This window comes from Eriocheir sinensis, chromosome 27 (genome assembly GCF_024679095.1).
Source record: "Eriocheir sinensis breed Jianghai 21 chromosome 27, ASM2467909v1, whole genome shotgun sequence".
Lineage (NCBI taxonomy): Eukaryota > Metazoa > Arthropoda > Malacostraca > Decapoda > Varunidae > Eriocheir > Eriocheir sinensis.
Window position 1 is genome coordinate 16,023,414 of NC_066535.1, and position 13,134 is coordinate 16,036,547.

The following is a 13,134-nucleotide window of genomic DNA, read 5'->3' on the forward strand; positions in this document are numbered from 1 at the left end:
GGAGGACGTTAGTAAAGGCCTTTGCCCTGCAGTACACTGGAAATGGCTGCTGCTGGTGTTGGTGATGAGTTGGGAGAGAGTGTGCAACGAACTGTGCTTCCCCTCCTCGCGACAAGATCTGAGCGATGTCGTCACCTTGCCTCGCTCGGGCCTTGGGAAATATTAAGCCGCAGTGTGAAATCGCGCTAAAGAGGTGAAGGTTGTAGTGAGAGATGATATTTCCGTGCCATATTGACTAATGAATATAAGACTTGGGCGATGCAGTGATCATTTCAACGGTCGTGAAGGTTGTAGTATATATAAGAGATGATATTTCCATGCCATACTGACTGATGAATATAAGACTTGGGCGATGCAGTGATCATTTCAACGGTCGTGAAGGTTGTAGTATATATAAGAGATGATATTTCCATGCCATACTGACTGATGAATATAAGACTTGGGCGATGCAGTGATCATTTCAACGGTCGTGAAGGTTGTAGTATGTATAAGAGATGATATTTCCGTGCCATACTGACTAATGAATATAAGACTTGAGCGATGCAGTGATCTTGTCGACGGTCACAAGGGGAACGTGAGTCATGCTGTGAAATCACTTGCGGTATGAAGAAGTTGTCGGCGCGAGGATACACATAGGTGTGTCATCAGATCCAAGGCACGCAGTCATCTTGGGGATTAATTCAACAAAGCCGGGGTGGTAAATCGCTTTGAAGACACCGGACTGCAGTAAGGAGCTTGTGCAACGTGACATACTCGATTCACGGGGGTTTTCGTTAAGATTGTGTAGCACGTGTCTTGGTTGCCTCAATAACAGGTGTGACAAACATGAACGATCAGTATTCGGGATGAGGTGTCAGGCGGGCAGGCAGGTATGCAGGCGTCGCCACAGTTACGTTAAGCTTATAGGCGTGGGTCCCGGCACTGATAACCCGTCCTTTTTGGCCATTATAAGAAATTCAGAATGGAAATGATGTAAATTTTTCTTTAATAGGGAAGATTATGCATGAGAGAAAGCGTCTCCTACACTCCTCCTCTTCTTCCATCTCCTGCACCCCTGTCTCCTCTCTCCTATTCCTCTTTCCATCTTCTGCACCCCTGTGTCTCCTCTTCCTCAGGAGTGCACATGGCGGGGTGGGGTGGACGGACAAGTCGGACTAGAATATATTTTACAAGACCATAAAGTGTGCAGCGAATATAAATGATTTGTTCGCATGTTTTATACAAACAGATGATCGCTGCTCAGATAAAAGAATAGTCTGCATAATAGAACACAACTATTTTGTATCATTATGTAGATTTTGGGTCCTCACCGACTTCGTATATTAGGATACTTGAGAACGAGAAGAAAGCGATGGAAGGAATAGGAGGGTGTGCTCATGCCTGTAAGAACTTACTCAAGTGGCGGGGCAGAGTGTGTGTGTGTGTGTGTGTGTGTGTGTGTGTGTGTGTGTGTGTGTGTGTGTGTGTGTGTGTGTGTGTGTGTGTGTGTGTGTGTGTGTGAAGGACAACGCCAGGAATATTTGGAAACGCCGAAGTTTTGTATCTTGTGCGTGTGCATTGATGGGCATGTAACACACACACACACACACACACACACACACAACCCCCCACCCCCCACCACACACACACACACAGACACGCACGCACACACACAGAATCAGGTAGTTTGATTTATTGTGAGTTATTGTTTTTTTGCGTGTGGTGAACCTCAGTATAATCGGACAAAGATCGTCCTCACGCCCTCAAAAATAAAAAGTAAAGATGTGTTTACGACTCAAAGCGCACCCAGGGTTTTCCAGCCACCGGTAACCTTGGGTCGGGGCCAGAGGCGTGACGGCAGTTTTCCGCGGGGAGAAATTAGCGGAGAGGCTCAGGGTCGTATTTTAAAACATTTCGTCGCCCAAGTTCACATATTTGACATGGCTTTCGTAGGAGCTGTAGGCCTTTCCAGGGGTAGTTTTATGACCCTGGTGGTAGTTTGACCCTTCTTCTGTGCCACGAACCTTAAAAAAACAGTCATGAAAAACAGATTGATCCCCTCTTTGACCTTTAAAAATAGTTGATGTGAGAAGCGATGGTGTCTTAAAATGCGGCCCTCAGTCCCACTTTTTTTTCCTCTTTTACCAAACTAATTGCACGAAGCCTCAGAATAGACTCGGTTATAGTGCAGGTAGTCTTGTTATTAGGCAAGACTTTTTTTTTTTAATCTACTCGTCTCATGTACTGTTATGGTGGTGTTGGTGGTGTTGGTGAGAGTTTCAATGACATCACTGCTACCCTCAGACCCTCCCTCCCCCTCCCCCCCAACACACATGCACGGTTCCAGCCTCCAGACCGACTTAAGAATTCTACTTTAATCCGGTCATCAGCGTCCGGTTTGAGGGCGTGTGTCGGTGGTTTGGGCTGACCTTCTGCCCTAAGAACTGGACTGAATGACTGACGCCTCTGCTTGAAAACTGATCTTGTGTTCATGTGGACCAAGGGTTGGTTTCAGCGCCTGAGCGGGGTGGCGTGCAGGGCTGGTGTCAGTTTCCCGCAACCCGCCATTAAGATAGGATGTCAGGCTCGCATGCAAACACTGTAAACGTGAGGTCTTTCAATCCTTTAATTTAGTTCGACTCCCAGGCGGTATTATGCATGTATGAAGACTCGTGTGACGGAAAGATTCAAAACAGGTTTCATCTTAGTGCTGGCTAAAATATTTTAAAAGAAAAAAAGGTTAACCTGAAAAGTAATATAAAAGATTTTCTAAAATTGAACTCATGCTTCAGAATTTCAGTCATAAATATTTTGGTCTGTTGAGCCTCTTGTCGAGGTGAGGATTTATCTTTCAATAGTTAATGATAACAATAAAATAGTAATATTGATGATAATAATAATAATAGTAATAATGATAATAATAATAATAATGATAATAATGACAATAATAATGATAATGACGATAAAAACGCTTTATTATAATTTTTCAACGCATTTTAATTTTGTAAAACTTTATCCTCACCTCAAAGCTCCCATGCTGTTGTATACAATATTTTTCCTTCTGCATTAGAAGCTCGATTCTCGCCCTTTGTTCGCGCCATAGCCGCGCGTTGGGCTCCGCGTCTTGATCTTATCTGGACGGGGTCAGGTTCGTGTTTCCATCACACGTTGCTTTTATGTTTGTATTCTTAGTCGCAGCAACACGTCTTACGGTATACTTCTGTAGTTCTTAATAGATATTATGTTTTCTTTTCTTTTTCTAAAGCATTTGCATTAAAGTGCTACTTTTCTAACAAAAGCAATAATTTTCTGTTAAGCAAAGCACCGACAAGAGAGTCTCAAAGGTAACTTTACTTTTATTATGACTCACTTGATTTAAACATTCAAGACAAGATCCTTCTTGTTAAGCTTTGCTCGGCGTCTTTCCCCGCCAAGCAGCGGCCGGGAGGCGCATGTCCTCGCCGGCGAGTCCTGGACAGTGGCAGCCGCGGTGCTTGTGTCACCTTGAATGATGGGTTCAAAAGGCGCACGTTTAGGCTCATTGTCAAGATAGTAAGACTAATACTTTCACGGACTATTACGATATATGGATATATAAATATACATACATATACATGTATATAAACATATACATGTGTGTGTGTGTGTGTGTGTGTGTGTACACACACACACACACACACACACACACACACACACACACACACACACACACACGTATATATATATATATATATATATATATATATATATATATATATATATATATATATATATATATATATATATCTATATATATATATATATATATATATATTGTTGTTGTTTGCAGGTCAGTTGTTCTCGTAGCTGAGAAACACCTGGAGGTGTGCTGCAGGTGTTGGCAGGTGTCCAGGCACAACGGGAGGGGCCGCGCTCCTTCAGGCACGGCACGGTATGTAGTCACCGGGGGAGGGAGGCTTGCACCTCGGCGCGGGTATATCTTGATACAAAACATTTTCTATTCAAGTTTTCAATGTTGTGCTCCACCAGCAGATTTCCTTTACAGCTTCGCCTTGTCATATTTATTTCAAGTTTCATGGTACAAAATTTTCGCATTATTTTTCATCTCTGCCGGTTAATCACGGACTAACCCTTTGGAGGGCGAGGGCTCGGCCGGATGTTCACCTTTGCGGGCCACCTGCCATCATGATAAACGGCGTGGCATTTAAACAGGTTCAATTATAAAAGATTCATGGCAGATCATTGCGGGCAGGGATGGGCGCGCCGATAGCAACCGGTGGGTGTTTATCGGTGTTAATGAGACCTGACTCCAAAAGCACCTGCACCTGACGGCCAATACTGGTCAGGGTAACTGTGCCGGGTAATTAGTCCTTAGTTGGAGGGCGAGGCCGCGCATGACGCTGGGGGGGCAGGGGGGGGCCCTTCACACCTGTCTTGCTCCCTGCCGCCACGCCCAGGTGCAGGGGGGCGTGGGGGGCGCCTGCGTCTCTTTACCTTGATCTCCTGTTTGTCTGTGCTGGCGCGGTCAACCGTCCTGTGTGTGTGTGTGTGTGTTTTCTTGCACGCTCAAGCTTCTGCCTGATTGCAATCTCTCTCTCTCTCTTATCTCCCAGCATCTCATGATATGCCCGGGAACACACTGATAATGTCTCTGTTAAGGGCTTGGCGAAAATCCGTCTTGAAATTTAATGCGGCGGGAGGTTCGTCTGCCTTCCCTCCTCCACCCGACGTCTGCCCGGCCGAGTGTCTTTAATCCAAGATTTTTCCAATGATGTCTGAGGAATCCAGGGATCGAAGGGGGAAGGGAGAGAGGGAGGAAGGGAAAGGGGATGGGAGGGGGGATTCCTTGAAAGTTTCCTGAGGGACTTTCTTTTATATATTAATTGGTACCTACCTCTTTCTTTTGCTCTGTGTGTGTGTGTGTGTGTGTGTGTGTGTGTGTGTGTGTGTGTGTGTGTGTGTGTGTGTGTGTGTGTGTGTGAGAGAGAGAGAGAGAGAGAGAGAGAGAGAACTTTCATCATTCCTTGCTTTCTTCTCATCCTTCTGTATCGTTGTTCTCTCTCTCTCTCTCTCTCTCTCTCTCTCTCTCTCTCTCTCTCTCTCTCTCTCTCTCTCTCTCTCTCTCTCTCTCTCTCTCTCTCTCTCTATCTATCTATCTATCTATCTATCTATCTCACACACACACACACACACACACACACACACACACACACACACACACACACACATTCACATTCTTGGGCGTATAATCCTGGTTACGAGTTTTCTTTAATTTCTTTTCTGGTTTGCGAGAAAAGTGTAAGTTTTTATATAAGTTATTGTTTTATTTCCTTCCTTTTGTTCGCCTTGTCTTTATCTACTGAAGAGGCTACGGGAAGGGCAACAGGTGAGGGCGGCGATATACGAATGACCCTGTTGGCGACTCACTGGTGTAGAGGTTAGCACGGTTAGCTACAAATCCCCGGGCTCAGGTTCGATCCCTAACTCTGGGTATTCATCGTCCAACCCTCCCAGCTGTTCATCCTCCCTTTTCGGTGTGGTCGATGATTAGGTTACCTGGAGAACCTCGGGGAAGGCAAAGGGTGGTAACCTCGCTGTCACACTTGCTATGCATCCCTGTGTAGCAGCTTTGTATTAACCTCAGTCTTAAGGGTGACGCAGATGAACGACGACGCAACGCGCACCCATATCGTCATGTTCCAACTTTTACCTTTGTTGGGGGGCGTCTTGGCAGTGAGATCACGAAGAATAAGGGAGGAGAGCGAGTAGGGATGGTCGGCAGGGGAAGCATAGCCATGGCAGTCCCTTGGTTGCTTATCTGGTATAGCTGGTGACCTGAAGGGCGGTATGTGAGTCCTCCCTTCACTTTTTTATCCTCCCCTCCCCCTCCTTGTACCCATGTCTGTCCATTCTCTCCCTAACACCTCCTTTCCTATATATCCTGTCTCGTATCCTCTCCTCTTCTCTCCTCTCTTCTCTCCAACTCTCCTCCTCTCCTCTCCTCTCCTCTCCTCTCTTTTCTTCCCTTCCCTTCCCTTCTCTGCTCTTCTCTTCTCCTCCCATCACCTTTTCTCTCCTCTTCATTCCCCTTGCTCTTCCCAACCCCCATTTTCCCATTGAGTTATATCTCGCACTTTCGTATTCAGGCTTATGTTGTTTTCTTTAAAGACGAGGACCAGGAAAAGGAGGAGGAAGCGGAGGAAAGAGAGCAGAAAATACGATGCCTTAGTGTAGATGGGACCATTATGGAGTGAGAAATCGTCAGCTGGTGGAGGAATGAGGAGGGGGGGGTGAGCTGCAAGAAAGTACGAAGATTAATATGATGCGGAGGTGTCAACAGCAGGTGATGAGGAGGCGACGTGACCCACACACTGACTAATTTAGGAGGATAGAAGGAGAAAAAGAAGTTAGAAGTGAATAGCAGAGGCGAGAAAGAGAATGAGATAGAGAGGAAAAGAAGCATTGAGGAGAGGAGAACATGACCCACACACTGAATTATATAGAAAGACAAGAGGAGGAAAAAGAAGTTAGATCTGAATAGCACGGACGAGGAGAAGGGAACAGCCCCCCACCCCCCACCCACACACACACACACACACACACACACACACACACACACACACACACACACACACACACACACCACGAAAAAGAGAGAGATAAGAGACCGAGCAAGAGAAAGAAAGAAGTAAGATCTGAATAGCATCCCGGAGCCGAGTGTAAATCATGCGTGGTTCTTGGTCGCTCATAGGTAGGTAAATAGCGGCGTAAAAATAGCCGGGACCTGGAAACGTATAGTGCCTGCCTGCGTGGGGATATACGAGAGATGCATTCCATTTCGGTCCAGCGCCACCCGGACAAAGGGCCCCCGTAGAGAGCGTGAAAGGTGCGCTATTTCTTGGCTGTACAGGGAACCGCCGCCGCTGAATAATTCCTCAACGCATAGAGCAAGAGCCTCGCCGTCTGCCGCTGCGGGTCTCGCCTCCAGCATCGCGACGTTAGAGTGTTATTTGTTGTTGTAGCGGCGGCGGCTCGTTTGTCTGGCGTGTGTGTTTGTGTGTGTGTCTGTGTTTGTGTTTGTGTGTGGGGGAGGGGATGGTGGTGTTAGATCTCATGTCTGGCTCTCACGCCTACGTGATAACCACAACATGGAGAAATAATCGGAAAAAAAATGTTTAGGAGTGTCGTTTGTCTGGCGTGTGTTTGTGTTTTTTTTTTTGGGAAGAGGATGGTGGTGTTAGATCGCACGTCTGGCTCTCACACTTCGCTTCATGATAACCAATAACCACAAAATATGAGAAATAAGCGGAAAAAAATGTTAAGGAGTGAGATTTGTCTGGCGTGTGTGTGTGTGTGTGTGTGTGGGGGGGGGGGGGTCAGTCTGACTTGTGGCTCTTACTCCTCGCCTCGTGATCCCACAAAGACGAGACAAATAAACACCAAATATACTACTAAAAAATGTTAAGGAGTGTCTTAGAGCTCACTTACAGTAATACACCATTGTGCCTCGAACTTTTCCAAAATCAACCTAACGTTATTTTGAACATTACTCGCACAAAGCACCCATTTTCTAGCATCTTGTCTGTATACCAAAAGCCGTGTGCTCCCTCCCTCCCAGCACTAGTTATCTATTTGTGAAGAGACGGCGACTCAGTGAATATTCTCTTGCGATTCAGTACTGGGACGTGACCCGTACATACCTCGAAGGCTTAGAAGAACCATCACCTGTGCTTCTTGTAACATATGCACAGCCCTCTCTAGTTAGGATATTGGCAGTTTGTAGAATAGGAGAGATAGGTAGATAAATAGATAGATGGAGATAGATCGATACGTAGGTAGATAGGTAGAGAGAGAGATAGAGAGGAGCCTATCGTGTTTATCCCCAAGTATCAAGGAATGGAATGCAATCGCCCCTCTTAAGACTGTTTGGGGTCGACGGATGATACAAGGCCACCATCGCCACGCACGTTTAGACATACCTGGCGAGCACACAGCAGAAGGAACGCGTCATGCAGGAGCTCGACGGTGAAATCACACATATGCCCACATCTGCTAACTGTCATCTCCCTCTCTCTCTCTTGCTCCTCCCCGCTTCCTCTTTGTGCTCGTTCCTCTCCATTATTTTCCTTTCCTCTCCTCTTCTCTTGTGTCCTCTCCTCTTACATGTTAATCTTATTTTCTTTCCTCTTCTCTTCTCCCAAATCTGTTAAATGTTCATCCTATACTCCTCCCCACTTTTTCTTTCTGTTCGTTTCTTTCCTGTACCATCTTTTCCTTTCATCTCCTCTCCTTTCCTTTCCTTTTCTTTCCTTTCCTTTCCTTTCCTTTCCTTTCCTTTCCTTTCCTTTCCTTCTCTTTCCTTTCCTCTCCTTTTCTTTCCTCTCCTTTCCTTTCCTTTCCTTTCCTTTCCTCTCTCGTCTCCACTGCTTTCCTCTAAATTTCTCCTCTTTTCTCTGTTGTGTTTAGTTCTATTCTCTTCTGTTATCTTCCCTCCCTTTTTCTCCTCCGATCATTGCTCCTCTCCATGTGTTCGTAATTCAGCGTTATTTTGATCTGCCCCGCGGAGTGTCGCAGCTGCAGTCTTTTGTCCGTGCAGGCGATGCCCCCGAAGTGTTGTCCGCCTTCCCTGTCTTCCGCAGCAGGCCATCCGGTGTGTGATGACGCTCGACGCAGCTAAGCGCTTTTTTTTTTTTTTCATCACACGCTTGGTGGGAAGGGAAGAGAGATAAAGGATTGCCTCACACACACACACACACACACACACACACACACACACACACACACACACACACACACACACACACACACACACACACACACACACACGCTTCGCCAGGGCAATAATATAAAAGTTTTCAAACAATTCCAGCTTAATTTTGGAGGTGACAAGTTACTTCGGCTCCTTCCGCGAAAGTCTGCTTGTCCTCGGCGTGTGCGAGAATACAAGGCGGTGCTTTCCACAGAATTTACCCGTGCTGGGGATAAAGAAAGGTCTGGATTTTTTTTTCTCGTCCAGTTAGGGTACACACATGTCCTAACTCATACGTATCCTTCCAGTTAAAATCCTTACCTGGAAAATAGAAACCTAATCTGGATACACAAAACCTCAGTACTGTCATAATTTGGATTGACGCTAATTAAACCTTACTCTGACAGCGTACCACTAAACCCCTCACATCAATTTTCCAAAGTAGTTTTACCTGACACAAGTACGAATTCGAATATAGTGTGTGCTACAAATGGGGCAACATAACCAAACATGCACATTCAAGCCGCCACGTCACACATTTCAACACCCCTCCGGCAGGTCACCGCTATAGGGAATTCCCGCCATGTCTTCAGGAGTAACGTGCAGGCGTAGCAAAACGTCTGGGAACCGTTGTGGAGGAGGGCGGCGGCCGATTTACAGGGCGGCGAGAGAAGTCGGGCGCGGCGGTATTATTTCACGCGGGAATGTTTTAACGCATCCTACGAGGAATTATTTTGCATGCTCTCTCTCGTTCAATCGCTCAACCTCCCGACAACCTGCTCTTGAGGGAGGCTTGGCGATGGGCGTGTGTGTGTGTGTATACCGGTGAGATACGAGGGAGGCTTTGGGAATGATGGTGCCAGGGGGGTGGGATGAGAGAGAGAGAGAGAGAGAGAGAGAGAGAGAGAGAGAGAGAGTGTGTGTGTGTGTGTGTGTGTGTGTGTGTGTGTGTGTGTGTGTGTGTGTGTGCAATGTTTAGTTCTTGTGGATAAGCTTAAACTTAAGAAAATGTCTGGAGCACAGCACGGTCATAAACATTTCTGTGGCTCAGTAAACATCAAAACAGTGCCATCTCTCTCTCTCTCTCTCTCTCTCTCTCTCTCTCTCTCTCTCTCTCTCTCTCTCTCTCTCTCTCTCTCTCTCTCTCTCTCTCTCTCTCTCTCTCTCTCTCTCTCTCTCTCAGTTTTTCCATTCTTTTCCGTTTTGCTTCTTTAGTTGCTAGTTTCGATGTAGACGTTTTTTGTATTTTTTCATATTTCCTTATTATCCAGCCTGTCAACATTCTTTGGGAGGGGTGGATGATTTTTCCGGCACCTTCTAAAAGTCCGATAGTCGCTGTTTCATATTTTTATAAGCCATCAAGAACTCTTCAATAGAAATGTGTGTGTGTGTGTGTGTGTGTGTGTGTGTGTGTGTGTGTGTGTGTGTGTGTGTGTGTGATCGTTTCCTAACGTTCTCACTGTTATCTATTTCATTACATTTTGTATGAAATAGTTTGAAAATATTTCAGTAAATTGCGCACGTAATTGCTGGTAGGTGGGTGTGGAAGCAGGAAACAGTCCTGCTGAAGATAATAAATAATTATAATAGTAACACGTGAAGCTCACTTCAGGTTCGAAGCAGTTTCATCCACCTGAATCTACCGACAAATTTGTTGGATCTGGTTACCGCTGGCGCTGTTATGGAGGTGGTGGGGGGAGGGGGGGTCACATTATGGCAGGTAACGGGGGGCTGTGGCGCGGTACAGCATAATGTGTCTGGCCTGTATAAATTCCTCGTACAAATGTGATGGTGTGTCTCGCCCTCTCGTTCCCATGATGCGTGGTGACGGGCGGGCGACGGCGCGGGACGCACTCCGCCGCACGTCGTTACGGTGGTGGGCGTCGAGGCCCCGCGGGGAGGTGGTGTCTGGCCGCCTCGGGTATGGATCACGCGCCGGGCTCGGTGTCAAGGTGGCGGCTGTTGCGGTTGTAATGGTTACTGCGGCGGTGATTGCGGTCTTCAGAGAAGGACCTGTTTAGATAAACTTCTTGACTCTCTCTCTCTCTCTCTCTCTCTCTCTCTTTTTCCTTCGGGTTTCTTCCTTCGTCTTATTTTCCTTATTTTTTGTCGTGTCAGTCTTTCATGTTGCCCCGTTTCTCTTCCTCCTCTCCTGCCGAGTAGTAATCGTAGCTCTTGGCATACTTTCCCACTCATCACTGCAGTGCGGCTCGACGCTGTCTCCGCCGCCGCCAGCATTGTGTTGCCTCCACCACCACCCACGGCGCAGAACTAGTCATCATCTCTTCCTGCAATGCTCCATCACCTAACGTCTCACCACCCGTCATCACACTTCCCTCCACACCTCCCCCATGTTTCCACCACCCCCGACGCTCCACTCGCCACCCCTCCCTGTCCCCCCCCTCCTCCTCCGCTACACCCACCACCCTCCACGCACCTCCACCCATCACCGCCACCCACTACCGCCCAACACACTCGCGAGGGTATTCACCCGAGGGAGAGAGTGTCTAGTTGACTTCCTGCCACGTCCTTCCTACTCCTCCCCCTCCATTCCTTTCTTCGTCTTATGAGTTCCTTGCCGTTCGTCCACCTCTACGTTATCCTCTCACCTCATACTGCTGGTTACCGTCCGTTCCCTTCCTCATAGTCAAGCCTTGTCTCACCGCTCAGCTTGACTCCTCTCCCCGTCGCTTCTATTTTGTCATCTTCCGTCACTGTACATTTCTCTCGCCCCATTCCTCCTTAGCCACCTTGTTTCCCATTCACCCCATACTTTCCTTCCTCCTTCTCTGTACCTTACTCTAGCCCTGTTTCCTCTTAGCCATTTTTTTTTTTTTTTTACAGGAAAGGAGTCAGTTCAAGGGCATAAAAAAAGGAAACCAATATGAAAAAAAAAAAAAATCCCGTTAGTCACTACTACTAAAAAGAGTCAGAGGAGTGCCCGAAAGATAGGTCAATTTCGGGAGGAGAGGTGTCCTGATACCCTTGTCTTGGTCCCCCTTCGCCTCTTCCTACCTTGCTCCTTCATTCCACCGTTTTCTTTCCCCATTCCTCCTCAACTCATTTGCCAGCACACACACCTCTGCATTCCCTCGCCCACTTCCTTATTTCGGCCGCCACCTCCCTCCCTCTTCCTGCCCCTCCCGTTCCTCCCGCCCGCTTCCAGCCTTTGTTGCGCTGTTTTTTTTTTTTTATGTATATCTGGCATTGAATTTTGCCTTCGTTCCTGACAGTTCGCACGCTCTGTAGCATATGCCGGCCGTGTGTCGTGTATAGGGAGGCAGTTCTGTGCTCTATATTAGTTCCGGTGGTGCTGGGAATGAATCTTTTCCTACTCCCTCTCCTCCCTGTTCTCCTCTTCCGATTCTTCCCCCTCCTCTTCCTCTTCGTCTTCCTCCTTCTCCCTCCTTATCTCCCTCCTTCGCATCCCTTAGGCTGATGATGATAATGGTAATAGTAATAGTTGTAATAATAATAATCTTGAAACCTTATACAGGCTGAATGGGTCATCAGCAACAAGAGCAAAGGCAAAAAAGTGCCACAGTATTGATAAAATGCAATACAACAACAACTACTACTACTACTACTACTACTACTGATGATGATGATGATGATGCTACTATGATAAATGACTGATCAGACATAAGCGTAATAACCTCACACTTCTATCATTTGTGACGTTCTCTCTTCATCCACTTCTCTTTGTGTACTCATTATGTTCCTCCGCCCTCTCCACCTCATGCATTGTTCCTGTTCCATTCCTGCATTCGTAGCGCGGCGAGCCTTCGTATCATTGCGGCAAAAAGAGTACTAATTCCCGCCACCCCGCACGCCCCACACTCACATTGGCTGTAAATAACGCGCTGGACGTCCTGCTCCAGTGTTTTGCTTGTCGGGTTCCAGGATTCCTCGGAGCGGGTTTCTGGGGCGCTCCCTACATCGTAAATTAACTTGGCGCTTGTTTATTTAGATAACATTCCACTGTAGCTGATGATGACTATGTTCTACTACTACTACTACTACTACTACTACAACAACAACAACAACAACAACAACAACAACAACAACAACAACAACAACAACAACAACAACAACAACAACAACAACTACTACTACTACTACTACTGCTACTATTACTGATGATGATGATGATAGTTGTTGTTACTTGGCATCATTATCACTAACATCATCTTTTCCTTCTTTACTTTTCCTTCCTTTTCTTCTTTTCGTTCTTGTTGTTCTTGTTTTCCCTCATGTTCTTGTTCTCTCTTCTTCTTCTCTTCCTTGTCCCTCCTTCTTCCTCGTATTCCTCTGTTCTTTTTGGCTCTCTTTTTCCAGCCATTATTCTGTCATGTTCGTCGCGTATTAATTATCCGGCGTTTTACCCGCACGCACGGCTTCGTCTT